Source organism: Oryctolagus cuniculus, chromosome 14 (genome assembly GCF_964237555.1).
Source record: "Oryctolagus cuniculus chromosome 14, mOryCun1.1, whole genome shotgun sequence".
In the NCBI taxonomy this organism is placed as follows: domain Eukaryota; kingdom Metazoa; phylum Chordata; class Mammalia; order Lagomorpha; family Leporidae; genus Oryctolagus; species Oryctolagus cuniculus.
Window position 1 is genome coordinate 16,289,920 of NC_091445.1, and position 26,082 is coordinate 16,316,001.

General features: G+C 40.0%; 1 protein-coding gene across 9 annotated transcripts in view; it reads right to left on the bottom strand.

Annotated features, from left to right (window-relative positions):
- Window positions 1-26,082, bottom strand: part of ARB2A (ARB2 cotranscriptional regulator A) — a 472,110-nt gene that overhangs the window by 50,179 nt on the left and 395,849 nt on the right. For 6 of the 9 annotated variants that reach the window (XM_051853991.2, XM_070056470.1, XM_070056472.1 and 3 more), the window contains one exon: window positions 1-26,082. This exon is cut by the window's left edge and continues 15,646 nt beyond it; it is cut by the window's right edge and continues 5,517 nt beyond it. The exons of the other annotated variants lie outside the window; for them this stretch is intronic. The gene's annotated coding sequence lies outside the window, so the exon portion shown is untranslated. 9 annotated transcript variants of the gene reach the window in all.

The window sequence follows — 26,082 nt, forward strand, 5'->3', positions numbered from 1 at the left end:
GTCCCAAGCAGTGACTTAACCATAGCAACAAATGCTTGCCCCTAGAGTTAAGCTTTAAATGAGAGGGGAATAGTACTTGGCCTACAGATAAGGATGCCTACATCCCAAATCACAGAACTTGGGTTCTATCCCCAGCTATCTACTGAATCCTGCTTCCTGTCAATGTAAATCTTGGGGGATTTGCAGTGTTGGTTCAAGTAATTGGGTTCCTGTCACCTACAAGGGAAACCTGGAATGAGTTTCTGGCTCCCAGCTTAAGCCCTGGCCCAGCCCTGGTCACTGCAGGCATTTGGGAAGGAAATCAGTATATGGGGGCAATCTCTCTCTCTCTCTCTCTCTCTGATAAGTAAAAAGAATTTTTAAAACTTTCAATGGGAAGATAAAAAAAGAAAAGGATAAAACTAGAAGACAATATGAGGAAAAACAGAAATGTTAAAGAGGTACTAACGTTTAGTCACCTCAATGGAAAGAGCAAGTTAGTGTGTAGGTACGATAGTACTTACTGGCTAAGGGGATGGTAAGTTTGAGGAGCAGCATGTCAGTCCTACTTCAGAGGAATTTATTGTACCATTACCTTCCATAGGTGGGTCTAAATCATGTTGAGAATTATCTCCAAATCTTAAGAAAATCTTTTGTTGCTGTATCACGATCAACCATCATTCTCCTACATAACACAACATACACACATATGAACACCAAACAGTTCCAAGGTTCTTCCTAGATCTGGCTAGGGCATGACAACATTCAATGTTTTTTTACATGATGAGACTGAGAACCAAATCAATGAAAGGGTTAACCACATTTTGGCAGTAGTCTCCAGAAAGTAGTGACAGAAATGTTGCTGCATGCACCACTGATATTCTAGTGCATAAAAAGCATTTCTTGAGATAATGAGGAAAAGAAGAAAGAACAATTAAGGATGATGGGCAAAGAAGACTTAAAGAAATACTAACCACAAAATTCAGACCAGAACTAAACTGTAATTAAGTTGGAAGAAAAGAGAATTTAAGAACTCCATATTTACACTAAAACCATTATTTACAAGTCTGATCTGGAATTAGTTATTATTAATCTTTAAATAATTCAGAAAATTATAAAAGGGCATAATCTGATTTGATTCTTTTAACCCTATCCCCAGAAGTTTCACATTTGAGCATGAAGTTATCCTTGGCCTCTCATTACTACCTGGTCTGTTTGTAATTTTAGTCATTGAGGAAACCAAACCAAACTAAAGCAAGTCAAGTCAAACCAAGCCAGAATTCACCTTGTTCACTGACAGCAATGTACATAAAAGAGTTTTCTCTAGGTAATGAAATGCAACAGATTTCTTCAGTGTATCACTTGGAAAAGGAAAGGTTTTTCGAAATTAATAGAATATCTTTCATTTTCTTCTCGTTCCATTAAGCTTTCCTACTTTACAATCTGGATTTTATATATAGCTAGTAGAATCTACATTTCAAGTGTGAGGGAATTTTAAATGAAATAATTTAAAACGGAATGTTTTTAAGCAGCACTGCTCGCTGACACTGATGATTTTGTTTTGGGATACAAAATATAAAACCATTTCCTCAAGATATTTTGTGTTCAGCATAAAATATTTAAAATGTCTCATTTCCAAGAGATCTGGTGGGAGTTCGTGACAGATGTGTTATTTCTTTCTTTCTTTTTTTAAAAACAGCATTATTGTGTCTAATTAGCACTGATGATTTACCCATGGCAGCCTGAACTTCTTGAGAGGAAAGTAGACCAGCTTCTTTGGAGAAAAGAACAAACTGGAATACGATGGGAGGAAGCTTTCTTTTTTTTTTTTTTAAATATATTTTGCAGCGAATGCTCACAAATAGCCCACAGAGAACTCATTTATTTATGCATCACCATATGATCAATCCACTTGCCTTTAGTCTCAAATAGAGAAAGCCTCAGTACAAGGCATTCTCCAGGTGTGAGTATAGGTTTGTCATTATTTCCTATTTATAGACTCTGTCTAGTAAAAGAAGACAAATTACTGTAAGTGGGGGTAAATGTGATTAAATGAGTCCTCTGAAGATAAGAGGGTACATGGACAAGGGTCATTAACACAAGTGACCTCTCTTTGTCCAGATTATAATTTTGTTTAGTGGATTTGAAAACACTGCTAAGCAAGAGTGATTTCTACTACACACACCCAAAGAGAAATGTATCCCTTAGGATTCTCACAAACATTTTCATGTCTTTGCAGGATTTCAATAACACACCGATAGTGCTAAAATATTCCCAAAATACACCAAGAGCAACACTGGAGAAATCGTTTGTCCTAAAGAGTCTAATCAGAAAGACTCAAGAGACAGTTAAAATCAGACCAGACATAAGGCCTAGAATGTAAGTTAGTAGATACCAGGATCATCTGAATCAAATCAGAAGTCTAAATTTATAAAGTTTCAATTAAAACATCTACACTCTTTCTTTCACCTGATCGGAGCCCCACATGGCAAGGTCAGCCCTTTCAGTGGACAAGCAGCTCAGTCGCCTCCAGTGTAGCTGTTATCTTCCTCAACAAGGGGGGACGTTCGGCACAGCCTAAAGCTGGGGCATGAACCCTGGCTAAGCTTAAGACATTTATCTGACAGCATCAGCTGACACTCCACAAACACGTTTGCTCTCCATGACCTCGGAGCATTCGTGATTAATCAAAAATGTATCTTGGATCTTGAGAACAAGCTACAACCAGGCACACACAGAAAAGAATATGCTCTCCATCTCGCTTATCGACTCAAGAGGTATATTGAATTTAGAAATAGCAAATAGAATAAAATGATCAATATGTTCTCACTTGTCCATGGAAGAGCAAACTTTATCCCTCAAGCAAAAGACATTGATCATGTAAATGTTTCAGAACTGCTTTCAAAGGAAAGAAAGCAAAACGCACATGGTTTCTTGGGACTTGGGAAGGCGGCCTGCCAAAGAGGAGTTTTTGCTTTAACTTAAAGAAAAGAAAAAGAAGCGCTTCACGTGTTATGTTTGTAGAATGTCGTACTTTTAAAAAACTACGTGTTCAACTTAAAACCTGTTTTGGTAACGTGTTGCCAAATGTTCTTAATAAAACCTTATAAAGGAAACTTTAAAACTTAATGAAGGAGATTATTTGTGTGGAGAAAACTCCCTGCCTTAATTTAAATGAGACACAGTTATAACATATCCCCTATGCACTGTTTACAATTTACACTTTATAATTTATGTCTCTTGATTCAAACTCGCTCTTTTCTGCAGTCATCTGCTAAGTAATAAGATTAGCATGTGGATATTGTAATATTCTGCTCCCCAACACAGTATAATTTAGTATATATTTTATTTTTGTTTATACTTTTCACTTTCTAATAACAATGCTGAACTCTAATGAAAGCAACAGAAGTCATACGCCCCACCCTTGATAATAAGAAAATGCTTATTATTTTTTGAAACTGTCTACAATTGAATTTATTAAATCCCATTCTTGCCTGATTACCCACTTGGTTAGGCTGCAGTTGTTCACGATCCTACGGCAGGATCGTTCCACTACAGAAAAACTCCATGTTCTGGTCCCTGTTGGCATGGCAAACAAACTTTCATAGCGTGTGCTCGCTCTATAAAATGGTGGTACTAATTAGAAGATATAAACTCATGCTGAGACATGGTATGAATTGGCTTTATGTATCTACTAAAGTCACAGCGGTACTAGATTTATACTGTTGTTGCTTTAAACTAACACTAAACAGAAAATTCAACCTCTAAATATGGATGATAAGAAAGCAAAAGTGATTGAGCTGAGAAAACAAAACCTCAGCCCCTCATTTTTTGGTTTCACTGCTAAAATGCTTCCTGTGCACTTCGAGGTTGCCCACCATTTTCTCCCATATGTTTACCTAACTTAAATTCTTCAAACATGAATTGCAAGTACCAGATAGCACAGCTGTATGTTTTGACATCCATGGTGAAAATGAGCAGAAAATCTAACTGTTCCATATCAAGAAGTATTTTTACTAGTGCTAATGTGCCTTAAATACCTTGTTCCACAGATGAGTGGCCTGGCACCTGCTGCATGAGAAATAGCCAATTACTGTTCAGTGTCTCTAATTTTCTGATTCAATTAGCATGCTTCAGAGCTTTCCAGTTTAATTGCAAACTACTTCACAGTTAGCTCTCTGATTAATCATTGCCCATCTGCAAGCCATCGGAAAACTTAGTGGAACAAATTTGTGTACTTTGGAATGCTGGGAGCTTAGCAAATCAAACTTGTTTTGGTATATAGAGCTTTAATTTTGTTTGCCCTTTTCAGTTGCACTTGTAAGAAGCTCTGTACTGATTAAACAGGAAGCCTGGACAATAATATGCTACATTATGCATATAATTACTGTAAATACAACCGAGATTGTAGAAACATCGTTTAAGGTTAGGCACTAACACGAATGCAGAAGGGGGTCAAGAAAACACATTTGGAATCAATTTCTTCCCATTATGACCAAATACAAGTATCGAGGGGGAAAAAAAGCTGTGTGACACCCAGTGATGTCACTGCAGCACCTGGTCCCCTGAAGGCATTTTAAATTCTGGCTTTTCATGGAGTCATAAAATCTTTCTTGTTATTTAATTAGTAGAGTACTAACTTTTATAAGCTTTGTTTACAAAACATATATTAGGGATTTTAAAGCAAACCAGCACCACATTGTTTATGCTTCATTTTCCAAGCTTTCTTGCTGGTCCACTGAACATCTGAATGATAACGTCAGAAAACCGAAGTGTTTCAGCGGAGCTTTGGCTAGGTTTTAGATTGTATCTTAACTGATGGTCATGATTTCCTCACTTATGAACAATGAAACCTGAAGTGCATATTTTGTTTGCTCCCCTGAACAAACCCCATGGAGGGCATTCCTCACTGTAGGAGGACAGAGGCTCTGCAAACTACTCCAAAGCCGTTTCCAATTCTCAGGGTTTCTGGTTCACACCTAACAAAATTTGGAATTGGCCAATGTAATTCCTGAAAGCTTCTAAACAGATTTACTGTGTAAGAGTTTTTATGTCTCAGAGGAAACTTTAAGCCCAGGGAGAGCAGGGGCTGTGTCTAGCTCGCTGCTGTTTCACTGGTGCCTAAAGGAGGGCCTGCACGTTTTTGGCGGTGAACAAAAATTTGCTGGATGAAGGAAATGAAAATGGTGTGGGCTCTCAATTTTCCAGGTCATGTCACTGTGCCAGGCTGCACACTGTGCTTTTCTTCTGCAGCCAACAGGATGCAGTCATGTTATCTCATAAAGATGTTGACAAGTATCATCCTCCTATAAATATCTGGCTGAAGGAAAGAAGGGTGCTGTGCTAATTATGATGACCCATAACAATCGGCCGCTAACAGACGTGAAAAAGAGGATTTCCTCATCTTTTCTGAAGAGCCTTAACATATTACGGAAATGTGCAAAAGTTGATAGCTAAAACCTGATAGCTCTAAAAATAGTGTTCAAGTTGGAAAAATGATTTTTGAAAACTGTCCGACACTTAAAGTTTTTTCTTTGAAAGCCAGAGATATTCAGGGTTGTGGGACTGACTCTATTAAGAGAAGACACATATGAGACCAAGATTCCCGAGCTTTCTAAAAGCTCCTTTTCTGTCTCCCTCTGTTGTGGGCTGACTTCAAGCTTCTCTGAACTTTGTAGGCAGCCAATGTCAGAAGCGCCGAGAAGGCGGAATGTGATGCTAGAAGCTGAGGCGAGTGGGCAGGCCTGCTGCCACACTCTGCTGCCTGGAGCGGGCCAGGAGCTGGAGTCCCTGTGAAGATCAAATTACAAAATAATCAAGCTCTGTGGCCAGGCGGGCACGAGAGGCTACTGTGAGGTCAGGAGATAAATCAGGGCCAAGCCTGGGCAACACTGGGCAGTCAAAAATAACATTTTTGTACCACCCTTACAGCATGGTTCTCTGTGGAAAATAGACTGTGGAATGATGCTCAGGTTTTTTCATTCAGGAAAGGGCAAATGGCTCTCCCCGCACAAACTCCCACCCGCTCGAGCCTTGTGTTTGGAGATAAGCAATTAAACTCCACACATCAAAGAAAAACAATGGGCTGTCCAAAATGGAAAGTAGCCAAGGAGAGGCCAAACCGGGCCTTGGTCCCTGTCCTGGGGTTCTCATTCCTACCTCTACCTCCTACCCACTGTGTAGCCGAATGTCTTTGTGTATCAGAGAGAATCAAAACCACAACTGAGTGGCTAATGAGGGAAAATGACTGCAAAGCACACTGAAAATGCCTAAAGCACCCAAATGTGTTTCGAGAGGGGGTGCACATCTCGGGCCAAAGGAGCCACTTCCAGAAATAATCCCATTATGCAGACACACAGCATACTCTTTGGGAAGCTGGCTCGCTCCTGTAGGATGTCACCACACACCAGATAATACTACTGATTCTACAGAGAGCTGTTCACTTTATATAACGTCCCTGAGAAGTGTAGCATGATAGAAGCACAGAATTCAGTTAGCCTTGCGTTAGGAGAGAAATACAGAGTCAAGGCGGAGATCTCTGAGAGCAACTGCAGGGCTCCCAAGGAAGTATAATTTGGCAAACTTCTGTGGGGGGCAGACATATATGAAAGATGACAAGCAAATACACAAACAGGAAAAAAGCCAAGACGCGGTACAACCCAGACTTGTTGGTAGTGACAGTCCCAGGCATAGCCGCAGATCAACGGACATCATTTGGAGATGCCACCAACAGGGGCTTCAAAGAAATCCTCTGAGGTGGTCGGACGTGAACTGAGGGCTACAGGGAGGTTTTAGACTTGTTCTCTGAGACAGAGGAATTATTACCAATAATCTTGTCACTCAGTATTGCTTTCCTTAGACACGAACACCATTTGCATCCCATAAATTCAAACACTGCTTTTATCTCTTAAAAGGTGAAATATAAGTGACTATAAAGTTCATAGGAATTAAAAAAAAAAAAAGAAAATAAAGGCATCAAGTAGTTGCTTTCTTTAGATAGGGAATCTTACAAGAGATATGAAATTCAACATCTACTGTACTTTAAGCCTATATCTTATTGATAATTTAAAATTATAATTAGTGTTCTTGGGACCGAATGCTACATAGAAAACTAAATATGCACATATGTATGAGATGTGAGATGCTGCTGCAGGAGAGAAATACCCTATTTTTAAAGCAAAAAAAAAATCCTAGTGAAGTCTATCCTTTCATTTATATGTCTCATGTAAATTACACATAATTTAAAATCTTCAACACATTGAAAATGGCCAGGTCTCATGGCACTTCTTTATTATCCTCTGTTTTCACTCAGTCATAGCACTGGGGACTTTCTAGAAATATTTAGGAGTTAAAAAGTATATAATTTGAATTGAATCAATGAATGACCACTAGAAAAAATATTTTTATTTATGTAATCTGGTTAAAAAATATATGATTTTTCTACTCTAAAGGCATTTTCTTATGCAGTAACACCACAAAAATAGCTTAAGTTTAAAATAGTGGATTTCCCATATGGTTAGTCCACAGCAAGATAAAGTTGTAAATGAGGGGACTATGTGAAGAAAACATAAAAAAGCCTTAAGGGCACATGCAAAAAATGTGATATTGAATGATTTACATACGCAATTTTATTTCCCAAAATTCAAAGAGAAAAACTTAATATGTCATAATCTAAACTGTATTTCATATCAAGTATTCCTGATTTTGTATTTAACTCTAAGATACATAACTCAATTTAGAGCACAATGTGGGAGAGGAGTTAGTAAGAATCTAACCTTTTGCATTTCTTGACTTTTTTGGGCTTGTGGTAATGTTGTATTTATAGAGATTCCACACTTTCAAATTTAAGTCTTGAAATGTCAGAAAAATCCCAAAGCTGAGATCTCACAGAAGGTGATTTTTAACAGTCATTAAAAGTAAAGACTTTATGATCTTCTGACAACTGGAGCTCTTGCATTTTAAGATTTAAAATTTTTGATCCTAATATTATATATGCATATATATTAGTACATTTTAAAAGATCCAATCACCTTTGAAAGGCCCAGAAAAGTGAAGAAAATACAAAAACAGAAAAAGTTGTGAAGTCCAGGAATATTATAGACGTACAAATATAAAGAAGCAGATACTTAAGACTGTTTTTAACTGTGGTCCTTCATAACATATTTCCAATGTAACAGAAATCAAAATATCTGCTTAATTTTCACTATTTATTTTAATGAAAAACGGAGCTCTCCCTATATTTTGGATTGGAGCTTGGATGAGGAAACAGACTGAGAGCATTAGTGACACAGTGCCAGTGAGTTTTATACACCTAGAATACACCAAGTGTCCGGTCTTTAAGTTTCTTTACCATGCCTGTTCAATTTTACCCATACATAATGTCTGTGTTTCATTTATGTTCAATATATTCTGCTCTCAGCTGTGTGACCACAGGTAACTCAAAAACTCTTCAGTTTTCTCATTATTTTCAATAAATATTTTTCTGCCATTTACTATGTGTCAGGAATAGAGATTACAGGCCGTAAGACATGGGCTAATCCCATTCCTGGGTATTTTATGGTATAGTGAGGGAGAGAGGATTGGTGAACGAATGCCATTAAGGGCATTACTAGCCTAGGAAAGTCTCAAAGACAATGGTGACTTTCAGTTTCTAATTACCAGCATGAAAGATAGGGTCTGGATTAAAGGACATTTCAGTTTCTTTCTTAAAAAAGAGAATTTCAAATTTGCCTCTACTCTTACCATTTCTTAGTTAGACTTACAAATAAGTTGGTAACTGATAAATCCAGAAATTCTGGGGCTTCAGTGGAACTTGGCAGGTTGGCGATTAGATATGTACTCAACAAAGCCTTTTGTATGCAAATAAATTTGTGAAATTATCAGTTTCTTTGGTATCAGTATTTAATGTATTAATGTACATTGTAATTCAATGAGAAAGATTTAATATAGTGTTTTTTTTTTTAAATCAAGAAAATAATCCCCCAAAGAAGAGATGTTATTACTGTCTCTACATTATCAGAAAATTATATTCTAAGTGGTATAGTTTGGGGAACACTACCACCCCGACTCCTGTACTATTCTCTAAGCTACTCTTCACCAACCCATCCTACACATGCATGGTTACATAATCATTCTAACATGTGGCATTCATCAGACCTCCCAGTGCGAAAACCTCCAGGGACTCTTTGTGGCCTACAAAACACAGTTCAATCTCTTTAGATCCTGTAGATGTGGCTTTTAAGTTTAACTTTTTCATTCACAATTCCCTTAAACAAACTCCAGCCAAAATGCCACTAAGTTACCATGCTCTGTCTGCCTTGGACTCTACTGCTTTTCTTTGCCAGGCCAAAGACAAGAGCATGGAACTACACTCGGGTCTCCCTTACGTGTGGCAGGGGCCAAAGCTGCTGCTGCTTTCCCAGGGACATGAGCAGGAAACTGGATTACAAGTGGAACAGCTGGGCTCCAACTGGAGCAGCAGTTTAACTTGCTATGCCACAACACTGGCCTCTCAACTTTGATTTCTGACATATCCTAATTGTTGATATAATCAAAATACTGGTAAAGCAGTGATTTCTTTTTTAATCTAAATACTCTTACATGGCTTCAGCTAATTACCCATGAAAGACTAGACAGTCTGTATTCAAAATGAGATCCCTAACCCAATGAAGAAATTTTAAACTACAAGGAAGGTGATTTGATAACAAACATTTTAAAAGGTCACCTGTTGGAATTAATAAATTAGTTTGACAAAACTGTAAAGTACTTCACAGTTTGTCTCTTAATTTTATTGCACAGTATAACTTTTTCAAAAACATTATTCACAATCCATTAGATCTTTCCCACTGAGAAAAACTGTTCAATGCATAGTTGTATTTGTCATTGCCACATTAATCCTGAATTTTGGATAAAATCTAACTTCAGATAATACAAGGCCTCAGTGGCTTGGTAACTGATAAAAAGTCTTGTTTTCATATGCAGAATTTCACCTTCTAATAACTGAAAGAAACAGCTTTTGAATAAATTTTGGTTAGGATAAAGGTTTTTCTTTTTCCATTTTCAAGTAAGATATTAGCTTAGATAAAAATGAACTTTTAAGATGTAAAAATAGCAGCACTCTTTCTGAATATGCAGTATTTTTAATCATATTATATAATGTTTAATAGTTTATCAATGTTTTTGAATGTTAGTAATTACTTTACCATGTCTGGTTCTTGTGTGAATGTACATATACTTCTTCCTTTTAAAAAAGTCCTGGTTGGAGGCTCTGAAAGGTATGAGCCATGATAGCAATGACCCTGTGAATCCTTTTGTCACTATAATCCAGGAGTTAGGACCTGTGCCTGGCATACAGTAAACACTCAATAAATGTTTGTTAAATAAATGAATTACTAGAATGTACACCCTATGAATAAAATGAGTATATTTGATGGTTTGTTAGCTAGGAATTTGGTCTTTGGGGTCAGATGTGCAGTGTGTGAATTCTGGGTGCAGACTTTTTACCCATGAGCCTTCTCTAATTGTATTTCCTCAGTCGCAAAATGGAATAGAAGAATCTGCCTCATACAGTTACTAATCCACATAAATACCTGGCACCCAGGGAGTACTCACTACGTGTTAGCTGCTTTCGTCATCAACATTATCATTATCTTCTTCATTTGCCTGTTCACCACTTACTTCCTGTTGTAAGCGCATAGCATTTGCTCAATAAAAATTCATTAAGTGAAGACATTAATCAATGATGTACAGCTGTTCCTGCATACACAAATATGTATCACTACCTCAATATACCTTTGGCCAAGATTCAAATAGCAATTAAAACAAACAAGCCAAGATTCCAAGTTAGTGTGACTTTTCTGAATTGTCCTTATTTGAATCTGCTTTTTAGAAATCTAGTCACACAGTTCCTTGTAGAATAAATGTGCTATTTATTTCCTTTTTGAATTTCTGGTAGTGTTTCAAACACACATTTGTATCATTTATACTAAAAATATTATGGTGAGCAATTAAGTCTCAAGGTAAAAAAACAAATTACATAGATGAAAGAATGGTCAAATGTTAGCATTCTCGCAATGTTGAAGTATGTTTTCTTTTTTTTTTTTTTTTTTTACTTTTTTGACAGGCAGAGTGGACAGGGAGAGAGAGAGACAGAGAAAGGTCTTCCTTTGCCGTTGGTTCACCCTCCAATGGCCGCTGCGGCCAGCATGCTGCGGCCGGCGCACCGCCCTGATCCAAAGCCAGGAGCCAGGTACTTCTCCTGGTCTCCCATGGGGTGCAGGGTCCAAGCACTTGGGCCATCCTCCACTGCACTCCCTGGCCACAGCAGAGAGCTGGCCTAGAAGAGGAGCAACTGGGACAGAATCCAGCGCCCCAACCGGGACTAGAACCCGGGGTGCTGGCGCCGCAGGCGGAGGATTAGCCTATTGAGCTGTGGCGCTGGCCACTATGTTTTCTTAACAAACTAGTTTGCAACATATATGCTTCTTGTAATACTGCTACACATTAAAGTGTCCCAGGAGGACTGTTACTTCTACACTTTGTTTTGAAATGTTAAGTTCTGCTTTCAGCTTTTAAAAAGAAATTCATTATTTTATTTTATTTATTTGAAAGGCAGAGACAGAGACAGAAGGAGAAAAAGAGAAAGAGATATCTTCCATCCACTGGCTCACTCCTCAAAAGGCCACAATAGCCAGGACTAGGCCAGGCCAAAGCCAGGAGCCAGGACCTTCTTCTAGGTCTCCCATGTGGGGGGCAGGGGCCCAAGCACTTGGGCCATCTTCTGCTGCCCTCCCAAGCTCATTAGCAGGGAGCTGGATTGGAAAAGAAGCAGCCAGGACTGGAACCAGTGCCCATATGGGATGCTGGCATAGCAGGCGGCAGCTTCACCTTCTGTGCCACAGTGCTGGCCCCTAAAAAATGTTTGTTTATTTGTTTTTCATCTACTTGAAAAACATAGAGAGAGGAGAGCAAGCAACTGGTTCACTTCCCAAATGCCCTCATTAGTCAGGGCTGGGCCAGGCTGAAGCCCAGAGCCTTAAAACTCCATCAGGCCTCTGCTCACGTGGGTGGCAGGGGCCAAGCACTTCGGCCATCATCTGCAACCTCCCAGGAGGCACTAGCAGCAGGAAGCTGGATTGGAAGTGGTGTAGCTACGACCTGAACAGGCACCATAATATGAGACGCGGATCCTCAGTAGCTGCTTAATCCGCTGTGACACAATGCTTGCCCCTCCTATTACACTTCCTAACGTAAAACTGCAGCTGACGTTCTGTAACAACTTATGAGTTACATTGCTGGGGCGGTGCTGTGGCACAGTGGGTAAAGCCACAACCTGTGGTGCCAGCATCCCATATGGGCGCCAGTTCGAGTCTTGGCTGCTCCACTTCTGATCCAGCTCTCTGCTGTGGCCTGGGAAAGCAGTGGAGGATGGCCCAAGTCCTTGGGCCCCTGCACCCCTGTGGGAGACCTGGAGGAAGCTCCTGGCTCCTGGCTTCGGATCAGTGCAGTTCCAGCCATTCTGGCCAATTGGGGAGTGAACCAGCAAATGAAGACCTCTCTCTCTGCCTCTCCTTCTCTCTCTGTGTAACTCTCACTTTCAAATAAATAAATAAATCTTAAAAAAAAAGTTACATTTCTGTGAACAGCCTCATTGTGAGTGGACAAGAAAAGTGTCAGGTCATGAGGCTTTGAAATATTTATTTTGTCATTGACTTATAAATCATTTTAGAACTCAGATTTGTGATATTTCTCATCAGAAGTGTTTTATATTAAATGAACTAACAGGTTTTCTAATTTATCTTGAACTTTCCTTAGAAAAGATGCTATGAGATTATAGAGTAGCCTTGTTATATTTAAGGCTTATATTAGATTTTTAAATTTATAAAATAAATATAAACGTTAACAGCGAAAGCTAAGCCACTGTGGCAAAATAAACCAAAAGAGTCCTACATGAAGGATCCCTGTGAGTGAGACCCCAGGGGGAAGAAGGGGCCTTCAAAGAAGGATGTACTTTTCTCTGAAGGGAGGAGAGAACTTCACTTTGTTTATGGCCCTGTCTAAACATGGATGGAGGTCATGGACACAAAAGGCTTCCATAGCCTTGGCAGCTCATGACAGGATCACTGGTATCATACATAAGAGTGTTAATTGTTAAATTAACAACAGGAATCACTGTGCACTTACTTCCCATTCAGGACCTCTGTCCTCAATGAGTTGTACTATGAAAATTAACTGTAAAACTTTTTCTCAAATAATTCTTTATACTTTGTGTGTGTGTGTGTGTGTTGGTGCACATTGTTGAAATCTTTACTTAGTATAGAGTTGGTCTTCTATATATAAAGGTAATTAAAAATGAACCTTAATGAAGAATGGGATGGGAGAGGGAGGAGGAGGTGGGATGGAAGTGGGGTGGGAGGGTGGGTATGGTGGGGAGAACCATTATATTCCTAAAGTTATATTTATGAAATCTATATTCATTAAATAAAAGGTTTTTTAAAAAAGATAGAAGCAGAGTTTAGGTTTTTCTTTTTTTTAAGACAAGATAAATCATTATTTTAACTAAATGAGGAAAAGAAGGAAAAAAGGGACTCAAAAATTAATCTTAAATTCCGCCATCAACTTATATATATTCTTGGTACAATTATTTTCTGTCTCCCCTGCATTTTCATCTTGGAAAAGAACACTCTGAATGCTGACTGCCTAGGTCAGTGATTCCTAAATGTTAGCATGCTCACTTCAGAATAGCTCAAGAGTGCTTATGAGAAGTTCAGATTCCTGGGTCTCACACAGGATTCACTGCTTCTGATCTCATGCAGGTTTGTCAAGGTGAGAGGAAAGACTGTTCACCAGAGTTTGTTCTTTTGTCTAAAATTCACTTTCCTTCTAGTTTCTTATGTCTTGTACTTCTTTCTACTTTTCCAGAACTTGAGAATGGGATCCCAATTGCTTCTCAGATGCATTCCCAGCCTTTTTGTGGATTCCAGAAACAACTTCTGCCTGAAGCTGTCTGCTCCTTTTTATCCTAGAACAAGGTTGCTCAAATTCCAGACTTTAAGCTTAAAAGGAATACTAAACAAATCCCGATCTAAAAACACATATTGGGACAGGCATTTGACACAGTGGTTAAAGAGGGCACTTAAGGGGTCTGCATCCCATTATCAGAGTGCCTGGGTTTGAGTCTTCACTCTGCCCCCAATTCCTGCTTCCTGCTAATGTACACCCTGGGAGGCAGCAGGTACTGGGTCCCTGCTGACCACATTGGAGACCCAGAATGAGTTCCCAGCTCTTAGCTTTGGCCTGGTCCAGGCCCTGCTGTTGTGGACACTGGGGAGTGAACCAGCATATTGGAGCTCTCTGACTCTGCTGTGTCTCTCTCTTTTTCTTTCAAATAAATAAAATAAGTTTAAAAACCTGTATTTAAATCATGTTCCTCTAATAGCATCATACTGCTATAATGTATTGAGGACTACTGTGTTAGGCATGAGCTAAGCATTTTACATATATTAGTAGCTGCTTCCACATAAAATAAAATGCCAAACATGACTTTTTCCAGAAGCAACTGAGGTGGTGGTCGTTTGATTCTGACTCTGTAATTTCTAATGGTGAAAGAAAACCCAGAAGTTGAAACGATGCTTCTCTCCACCCAACTATGTCTTGGAGACTTCAACCATCACGTGGGCAATCCAGCCAATGGTCTGACCTCTGCATGGCTTCATCTGCCATGACCCTTCTTTCCATTCCACCTTGACCGTCCATCCTTGATGTTTTCTGGACACAGCAGCATTCTGCTGAAATACTAAGCTTTGACATTCCCCCCATCTGACCACAGCCTCTGATATTTTCAAGCATCTCATTAAAATACTACTTTCCTAACTAAAAAAATCCTCTGGGGGACAGATGCGTGGTGCAATGGTGAAAATGCTGCCCATGATCCCTGCATATCAGAGTGCCTGGGTTCCAGTCCTGACTCCTGCTTCCCTGGGAGGCAGCAGGTAATGGTTCAAGTACTTGGGTTTCTGCCACCCCCGTGGGAGATCTGGATAGCATTCTGGGTTCCTGGCTTCAGCCTGACCCAGCTCTGGCTGTTGTGGGCATTCGGCGAGTGAATCAGTGGATGGATGATCTCTGTCTCTGGCCCTCTGACTTTCAGAGAAAATGAAAATAAATAATAAAATTTTAAAAACTCTTCCAATACTTTCAGTACATTTAACCTTTCCTTTCTCTCTATTAGCTCTTTTCTGTTTGCACTTCCCTATCAAACTGCTTAGAGCCCATGGTCCAGTATTCTACTGTATTCTCCTAATCTGCCATGCTACACTGTCTAGGCATTTGCCTTGAAAACCCAGTGTTGGATGAGCCCAGCTGACTGGCTTCTTTCTGCTAATAGACTGCTGCTATATAAACATCTTATCATTATCCAAAACTCGGGTCACAGTGTTGCTCAATCATTGAATTCTAAAATCATTGTATTCTTTTTTTTTTTTTTTTTTTTTTTGACAGGCAGAGTGGACAGTGAGAGAGAGAGACAGAGAGAAAGGTCTTCCTTTTCCATTGGTTCACCCTCCAATGGCCGCCGCGGTGCATTGCGCTGATCCGAAGGCAGGAGCCAGGTGCTTCTCCTGGTCTCCCATGGGGTGCAGGGCCCAAGGACTTGGGCCATCCTCCACTGCACTCCCTGGCCACAGCAGAGAGCTGGCCTGGAAGAGGGGCAACCGGGACAGAATCCGGTGCCCTGATCAGGACTAGAACCCGGGGTGCCGGCGCCGCAAGGTGGAGGATTAGCCTAGTGAGCCGCGGCGCGGCCAAATTCTAAAATTATTGTATTCTATAATCTATTTTTATATTTGGAAGAAAACAACAAAGAGAAAATCAAGTTATAGAATAATATGCACATGTGCATATAATACTACCTATGTTGAATATGTGTTTATAATACATATAGAAATCTGGAAGTCTGTGTACACTGCTGACAAAAACAGGTTATTCCTCAGGGGTGGTATGACTGGGAATTTTAATTTCTTTTCATTGAATTTTTCAGAGAATGATTATTTTTTAATAAAAAAATACAGACATTTTCATTTGCAAAACTGTCTATCTTGCATTCTCCCATTTTTAATTGCAATTTCTTCTTCTTGAGCATATGAACTGTTCTCCTACTTCAGAACAAAATCCAAATTCATCAGAAGGGAATCCTTTCACTTTTCACCACTAAGCTGGAAGAGCTGCCAGCATTAAACGTGTCCTTCTCTCAAAAGGCAATTTGTCCCCCAAATTGAGCACTGGATCAAATCCTGCCTTACTTTCAAAGGCATCTCCATCCTATAACCCAGTTCTCCTTTGAGTCTTCATATTCTCAGTCACTGTTTGCAGCCATTCAAGTCTCTTTGATTAAACAAGTAATTCAAAACCTCCTATGAGTCTTCTTTTTCTTCTAGTTGTAAAATCTCTCCTTTTACTCCATAGCCATTTTGTTTTCTTCCTTTTAATTGTACATATGAGTATTTATGGGGTACAATGTGATGTTTTGATATATGTATACATTGTGGAATGATTAAATGAGGCTAATTAATATATCCATTACATACTGATCAATTTTTAGTAGCGAAAACATTAAAATCTACTTTGGGAGCAGGAGTTTGGCACAGTGGCTGAGGTGCTGGGTGGGGTGCCTGAACAACAAACTGGAGTGACTGGGTTTGAGTCCTGGTTTATTCTCAATTCCACCTTCCTGCTACGCACACCCTGGGAGGCAGCAAGTGATGGTTTCAGTAGCTGGGCCCCCAGCAACTGTGTGGGAAACCTGGATTGAGTTCCAGGCTCCTGGCTTTGGCTTGACCCAACCCTGTTGTTGAAACCATTTGGGGAGTGAACCAGCAGATGAAAGATCTTTCTGTCTTTCAAAAAAAAAAAAAAAAAAAAAGGAATTAATAAAAATGAAAACAAAAACAAACCCACTCTCTGGGAGCAGACATTTGGCTTAGTGATTAAGACATTGGTTGGGATGCCTGTAGTCCAAACTGGAGTGCCTGGATTTGAATCCTGATTCCACTTCTGAATCCAGCTTCATTTTAATGCATGCTCCAGGAGGTAGCAGGTGATGGTTCAAGTAGTTGTGCCCTTGCCATCCATGTGAGAAACCCACATTGAGTTCCTGGCTCCTGGCTTCAACATGGTTCAGTCTCAACTATTGCAGGCATTTGGGGAGGTCTCTATCTCTCTCAGATGAATAAAAAATTAAAAACAATAAAGTAAAATATACACTCATGGTGACTTTCAAGAATATAGTACATTATTATTTTTCAGCATTTATTTTCAATTGGCCAATAATAATTGCATGTATTTATGAGGTAAAATGTGATGTATACACAGTATATATTATGGAATGATCAAATCAGGGTAATAAGCATATTCATAGCCTCAAACATTCACCATTTTTTTGTGGGGAGATCATTTAACGTTCTTTGAGCTATTTTGAAATATACAATGCATCATTACTAACTGTAGTTGTCTTGCTGTGCAATAGAACACCTCATGTCTAATGCTTATGACCCTACCGACCAACGTCTCTCCCAGCCTCTGGTAACCCCCATTCTGCTCTTTCCTTCAATGAATTCAACATTTTTAATACAGAGTTTTTTTTTAAGATTTATTTATTTTGGTTGAAATTCAGAGTTACACAGAGGCAGAGAAAGAGAGAGAGAGAGAGAGAGGGAGAGGGAGAGAGAGAGAGAGAGTTTTCCATCCTCTGGTTCACTACCCAAATGGCTGCAACATCTGCAGCTGAGTGGATCCAGAGCCAGGAGCTTCTTCCAGGTCTCCCACATGGGTGCAGGGGCCCAGGGACTTGGGTCATCTTCCACTGCTTTTCTAGGCCATAGCAGAGAGTTGGATTGGAAGTGGAGCAGCCAGGATTCAAACAGGTGCCCATATGGCATGCCGGCATTGCAGGCAGCAGTTTTACCCACTACGCCACAGCACCGGCCCCTGAATTCAACTTTTTACGATTCCACAGAAGGTGGCTACCAGCTCCTGGTTTTCTATACTCGCTTTGCTGTGGCCTGCTCCACTGGCTGGTGTCTAAAGTTTGAATGCCCCTAAGTCTCCTCTCTCCTCCTTGGATATTTTCTTTCTGATCATACCATAAAGTTCCAGAGTTCTAAGTGCCATCTATTGACATGTCCATCCTAAAGTTATATCTTTAGCACTGACATTTTTCCTCAACTCCAGATTTACATCCAGCTGCCTTCTTGGTGTCTCCACACAGATATCTAAGACACCTCCAATTTAGCAGGTGAATGCAGGTATCCTACTGTTCTTTCTATGCCTTGCTTATTTCTCTGAATATAATGTCTTCCAAGTCTATCTACGTTGCTGCACATGACAGGATTTCCTTCTTTATTGTGGCTGAACAGAATTCCATGTGTTTACTTACATTTTCTTTACCCATTCTTCTGTTAATGAACACTTAGGATGATTCCCTATTTTGGCTATTGTGAACAGTGCTGCAGTGAACATGGGCTTGTGAATATCTCTTCAATATACTGACTTTACATCCTTTGGAAATGTATCCAGGGGACTGGTGCTGTGGCATAGTGGGCTAAGCCTCTGCCTGCAGTGCCGCATCCCATATGGGCATCTGTTTGAAGCTTGGCTGCTTCACTTCTAATCATTCTGTCTGCTATGGCCTGGGAAAGAGTGAAAGATAGCCCAAATACCTGGGCCCCTGCACCTGCGTGGGAGACCCAGAAGAAGCTCCTGGCTCCTGGCTTCAGATTGGCCCAGCTCTGGCCAGGGAGTGAACCAGCAGATGGAAGACTTCTCTCTCTCTCTCTGCCCTCTCTGCCTCTTTGTAACTCTGCCTTTCAAATAAATAAATAAATTTTTAAAAAAGAAAAAGCTAATGGAACAAGAAATAAGATAATTAAAAAAAATAAAGGTTTGGTAATCCTAGAAGAGGGCAAGTTTAATTGAAATCCTCAAATAAGTGAAAAAGAATATAAAGTTTTCATGCAAGGAATTCAATCACAAATCTCAATTTCTATGCTTTCCTCTCGAGCAACCTCTCCAGTGCCCAGTGGAGAGGGTAAAGGAGAGGAAGAAAGAGAAACAGAGATGTTGACAGAGAGCTCCCATCCACTGGTTAGCTCCCCAAATGCCTTTAAATGTCAGGAGTAGGCTGGGCTGAAGTAGGAGCTGGGAATTCAATTCAGGTCTCCCACATCGGTGGTGGACATCAAATCACTTGAGCCGTCATTACTGCCTCCCAGGGTCTGCATTAGCAGGAAGCTGGAGCCGGGTGTTGAACACAGGTACTCTGATATGAGATAGAGGTGTCACAACTGGTCACATCATCACCCCAGTGAACAGGGGCTGAAAGACACAGCAGCATCTTGACTGGGCATGCACCATGCACAAAATCCTTCCTGAGTCTCCATTCAAACTTTCCTAACCTGTGTGTCCTGTTCTTTCAGAGATTCTACAACAAACAAAAAACAAGATGCCCTCCTCCGCCAAAAAAATAGAATAAAATACCCTGTCCTATTTGAAAAATAAACTTCAGCTGACTCTCATGGCCAAGTGACATGGATCGTAGGTCTGTGTGGCCCTTAGCCTGCACCCACTTTCTTCTTGTTCACGCTTAACCAGTATTTAGGCTTTACTACCTTTTTCAGGGACTATAACCTTCAGCCTTCCCTTCCAATATGTTTTACTCATAAATGCCAGATCATTTCTTTTTTTTCCTGAAGTATAGGCTCAGATAATTTGCTTCCTCCCTTAAAAATGTTTTAATCATGGGGCCGGCACTGTGGCGCAGCGGGTTAACGCCCTGGCTTGAAGTGCCGGCATCCCATATGGGCTCTGGTTCTAGTCCCGGCTGCTCTCTGCTATGGCCTGGGAAAGCAGTGGAAGATGGCCCAAGTCCTTGCACCCATGCAGCCATGTGGGAGACCCAGAGGAAGCTCCTGATCGGCTTTGGATCAGCGCAGCTCCAGCCTTTGTCGCCAACAGGGAAGTGAACCATCGAATGGAAGACCTCTCTCTCTCTGCCTCTCCTCTCTGTGTAACTCTGACTTTCAAATAAAAACAAATAAATCTTTTAAAAAAAACCAAAAACTTTTAAATCTTTGGATGTAAAAATAAAATACAAATTCCTTAACCTATATATGGGATCTCAAAAAGTTCATGAAAAAATAGAATTACAAGATAAATGTATTCTGGTGCAAAAAATGTTTCAAATCACACATGGGTTTTTCATAATATGCATTTTCCATGAGCCCTTTGAAGACCCCCTGTATTCTCTGTCATCTCATTCACACTTGTTTTTCTCTTTTCTAGTCATACCAGTGATGTGTCTGTCAAACTCCTTTTTGTTATTATATATGTCCATGTCACACATTCTATACTTTTAAGCCCTTGGTCATGTTGACAGCGCTAGTTAAAATATTCATATTCCCTTCTACGAATCTTTAAACACTAGCACTCTTTCAATGCTTAGGCTAATGGCCCTACTCTCCTTAGTTCCTGAATGCCTTGTGGGATGTGATGATTAGAATCATTCTTTCTTACTTATACCAATAGCTCCCATGTGATTCTTATGCCTATCTACTTGAATTATTTTACTATCGCATGGATAAAGATGTTATTGATCCAATACATTACTCACCCTATATAATGATTACACTCTACTATTAGCCATAGAGAAACTAATATGGGGAATGCAGTGGTGAGAGAAAGGAGTTTTTTTTTTTTTTTTTTTTTTTGGTAGGAAAGAACGAATAAAAAATGCTTGAAGGTCCGTCATGCACATTACTTTTTTTGGTTAAAAACACAAGTTTAGACAAGAAACTAGAGAAGTCCAGTCACCTGCTATGGTGAGCAAAAGGGTAGTCCACCCCTCTATTTTCACTTGTATCTACTTTTCATTTTTCTTCACATCTGTCTTCCTCTCAAATATTTTATCATAGGATAGTTCCATCTCTTCCCAACCAATAACTACTACTTTTGTCATTTCTTTGCTTTTCCCCTCAGGTTTTTATACTTTCTGTGTCTCTCCCTTTTAGGAACACTTGGGCATTACCTGTTACACTGTATAGGATCTGCCTTTCTTGACCCACCCCACTCAGTAACCAATCATTTATCTTCCTGAACTATTTTGTTTAAACTTTCCTTCTTAATATAAACTTACTTAATTTTATTTATTTATTTTTTTACCTCATTACTTAAACAGCTGCACAACCCTACAAACAGAATGGCAAACTAAATTTCACTTCAGGTCTGATCCTGACCTGAGCCTTTATATTTTTTACATTGCTCCTCGTACAACTCCTCTTTACCTCCTATATAATTTTCTTTTTCATTTTTGTATTTGTGTGACTCTTCATAATTAATTTAAACAATTATCCATTGAAATGAAGTTTAATCTTAATGAAAAAAATTTAACAAACATAATGTGGGGAATTAATTTATAAATTACATTGTTTCTTCCTACTTCGCACCCGACATTTTCCCAGCTGATACTAGCACAGTGCAGCATTTTATGCTGTAACATAGAAGAAAATAAAAATTTTATTGAAATAAAAACCCCTACTAAGCTGGCAGAATAAAACATATTTTAATATAGATTTTTTAATTATTCTTAATTAAAATCTTGCAGAGATTCTGCATTAATGCTCTATGGAAAGTTCATATCCACATATTTAAAGAAATAGTCGCTTTAGAGTTTAACCTTAAAATCAATGCCTCTAACATTAGGATACTATATAATTTAAAAAATACAATCTCAGACATATATCATTTTATCAAAAAATTTACAATGGACGCCTCCAAACAACCCTTGGGAGAATATTCTGGTAATAGTTGTTTTCAGAGAGTAGGCATTTGGCCTAGCAGTTGAAGACACCATTTAGGATGCTTCTATCAGAGCCTCTGCGGTGAATTCCCAGCCCCGGTTCCTGATTTCAGCTTCCCGCTGCTGCAGACCCTGGGAGGCAAAGGTGATGGCTCAAAAAAGAGTTGCCGTCATCCATGTGGGTGAACAGTGTTGGATTCCTGGCTTCCGCCTTGTGCACACTGGGCACTGAGGGTATCTGAGGAGTGAATCAGCAGATGGGAGTTCTCTGCCTTTTCTCGCTCTTTGTATTTCTCTGCCTCTCAAATTTTTAAAAAGGAACGATTTTCAGAATATGGAGGCTGGGTTAAAGAGCTCAAGGAAGTTGAAGTTTATACCTTTAGCATAGTAAAAAATTATGTATGATCGCTCTCAAGACGAGCCCAAATTTTCTTGTTTCTAACTTTTGGTTGACTATCCTTGAAGAGTAATTTTGCTTCCAGTTACTTCCCAACTGGCATTCTCAGTGCATTAAATTTTTTAATTAATTCAACAGATATCATAAAAGTAGCTGCCTCCCAGTGCCAGGCTTTGTTCCAGGTGCTAGAGAAATAACCATGCGCAACACTGACAGAGCTGATGTTCCAGTGTGGTGCAGGGGAGGTCAACAGCAAATCAATACAACAAATAACTGAAACCTACAGAGGGGGAAGACTGTCCAAACGCTACAGGAAGATGAAACAGAACAGAGAGCAGACAGGACAGAGACGCAGTTTTCAAAGAGGGAGTCAGGAGAGGGCTCACTGAGGAGGAAGCGTCCGTCTGTATAAAGACTTGAAGGAAAGGATGGGTAAGGCTGAGGATGTTAAAGGTTGGCACATTCTGGGCAGAGGCTGAAAGAAGCCATTCACCACATGTTGGTCTCTGCCAACACCAGGAAGTAACAGGAAACAAAATTCTACAGATGGATATTCCAGTACTTGTGAGAGTTCATCTATGATATTGTTAGACATTCATCTGGCATTCATGTATGCACTGAGTATACAGAAGGCACTAGGCCCTGAAACAATGATAAAATAGTCACGGTTTTTGTCCTTATGAAGCTTACAGACAATGCAGGTGGGAGCCATGTGTAAACAGACACAGAACAGTAATGTACAGTATGGTAGGGCTGGTGCAGGGTGCCACGGGGGCAGAAGATGGGGAGAGCTCTCCCAGAATGCAGAGGATTTAAGAGCGTTACTAAACATTAAAGTCTTTTATTCCTCTTCCCAACAGCATAGATGCCAGAACAGATTGTATACAGAAACAAGTAATAAATGCAGCACATGTATTTAAGCCTCACAACATCCTATGAGATAAGCTCTGCTATTATTTTCAGTTGGCAAATGAAGGAATGGAAGCAGAGAGAGGTTAGGCAATTTGTCCAAGGTCACAGAGACAGAAAAACGGCAGAGAAAGGGTACAAACTTGGGCACTATGCTTCCAGATCCTGTGTCCTTTTCCCCCAATTTATTTATTTAATTTATTTGAAAAGGAGAGAGAGAGAGAGAGAAGAAGGAGGAGGAGGAGGAGGAATAGGAGGAGGAGGAGGAGGAGAGGGAAGAGAGGGAGGAGAGGGAGGAGAGGGAGGGAGGGAGGGAGGGACTTGCATTCATCTACTGGTTCATTTCTCAAACGCCTGCAACAGTAAGAGTGGGGCCAGGCTGAAGTCTAGAACTCAAGTCATATCTCTACAAGGGTGGCAGGGACTCAGCTACTTGAGCCATCACGTGCTATCTCCAAGGTGCACATTAGTAGGACAGGGAGCAGGAGTGGAGCTAAGACTTCAGTCCAGGCACTCCATATGTGGGCATCCCAATGGTTTCTTAACTACTGTGCCAAATGTTCACCCCTGGGCTGATTTCAACCACTGTCTTTTACACAATCTAGGAGTCACATGCAGGTGTAATAATTTGATGATAAATAAAGACCTTTAGGTATTTTGCAGCTGTTTCAAGACAAAGCTTGGTATAGACTACCTGAATTGTCTGATTCCAGATGGAGATTTTTTTTTTTTAAAGAATGACCCAGAGTACAAAGGTCTGTTTTTGTCTACAAATTAAAATCAAATCATCTTCAGACTGCGGTAGAAATGTTTGACATTAACCACTGTTATAAAAAGATTGTACTAGGAGCAGCTCTTTGCTATTCTCTCTGCCCTATTTTCTGACATTGTCAATGAGTAAAGAACTACCTGTCAGGTAATCTAACTGCTGTCTATTGAATGTAACAGGTTTCGGCAAGTGTCCAGGGCTGTACATGAGTTTTACAAACCTGCCCTGCTCTTCAGCCTCAGCCCTGCTCTCGGACCACACTTCGCAGAAGGACATCATCTTGGGTTTTGCTGGGACTGCCAGTAAAGATACCAGGAATGTTCTGGACTGAGTTACAGCTACATGATTTCATCCAAGCTATGAGAGAGGTGTCACATGACAACCATCCTGACTGGAAACGGCACTGGTGACCTAGATGAAAGGAATCTTGATGGGATCGGAGCAGAGAGACATGTGGGTGTGCAGTCTGGGAAAGCTATACTTTCATTCTGCCGGACATCGAAGAGCTGATGATTCCCCACTTCATCATGCCCAGCTCCTTGACCAGATAGACAAATGGAAATCCTAGCTGGGGACTGCACAAATTCTATCTGTTGAGGAAACAGCATTTCTGACCATGATAAGTGACATAAATTCCAGATGGAATTCTTGGAAAGCCAAAAATAATACGAGGAGCAATTGTATATGAAAATTCTGAAATAGTAGGAAAGGGAACTAGAATCCTATCTTTTTTTTTTTTTTTTTGACAGGAAGAGTGGACAGTGAGAAAGACAGACAGAGAAAGGTCTTCCTTTGCCGTTGGTTCACCCTCCAATGGCTGCCGTGGCTGGCGCGCTGCGGCTGGCGCACTGCAGCCGGCGCACTGCGGCCGGCGCAGCGCGCTGATCCGATGGCAGGAGCCATGTACGTCTCCTGGTCTCCCATGGGGTGCAGGGCCCAAGTACTTGGGCCATCCTCCACTGCACTCCCTGGCCACAGCAGAGAGCTGGCCTGGAAGAGGGGCAACCGGGACAGAATCTGGCGCCCCGACCGGGACTAGAACCCGGTGTGCCGGCGCTTCAAGGCGGAGGATTAGCCTAGTGAGCCGCGGCACCGGCCAGAATCCTATCATTTTTAAGACCACAGATCCTCTTCTAGTGGTATCCATAGCAGAAAACCATTGAATGATTTAGCAAAAATTGTATGAATATTTACACAAGTTACATGCATATTTCTTTGCTTATACAACTTGGTTACTTTCAGGTCTGATGTACCTAACAGTAGATAATGGTGAAGTCTCCTGTCTCATACATCATTCTGAAAGCTGGATCCATCAAAACAGAATGTCCTAACTGATTAACTGATGGAGGAGACACAGAATGTTTCAGAAAAGTCAGATCCAGGTGTAAATCTCAAACATGATAGGAAAAAACTAATCTTACCAATCGAATTCGGGGTAATGCTATGTATAAGGATAGAAGATAAGAATTCAAAATAGGATGAAAGAAATTTGACAAAAATGGTGATCAAAGTTAACACTAAATTGAAAGGGACTTCCAATGCTATTGCATGAGTGTTGCCATCTCATGCAGCAGGAGGAATTATGATCAATTTTCTATTTATATAGGGAGCCCAACTTATTGTGAAAAGAAAATATTGACCAGGCTTATCAGCAACAAAATGCAACAGTGTGGTTAATAATTTACTTTATAACTTAATCCCTCTTTACCCTCAAAGCAGCTAAATATTTCCAAATCGTGTAAAAATATATCCAATTTAAAAAATGTAGTAAATAAAAATATGTAACAAAATATGAATCCTAGGCGGAACTTACATTGAAACATTTAAAAAACTCTAAAACTCTAGACTGCCTCTGAAAAAGAATTCATAAATAAATTTATAAGAGTAACCAAATGACAACACACAGTAAACTTTCTAGATGAAAAAATGGCTCTCCTAATAAGCAAAGGCTGAAAAGCAAGAGCAATGCAATATGCACTAGATTCATATTGTGGGGAATGTGTCTGTATCTAATCTAATGCTTGCATACATTTTTCCTATTCTTTGAGAACAGAGTAACAATTGTCTCTTGCTCTGAATCAGAATAACAGAATCTGTGGTTTGCCAAGCTACAGTGTTTGCACTTTCATTACTGTTCATAGAATAACTGTATGCTTCCTTTTGCTGTTATCTTACAGCATT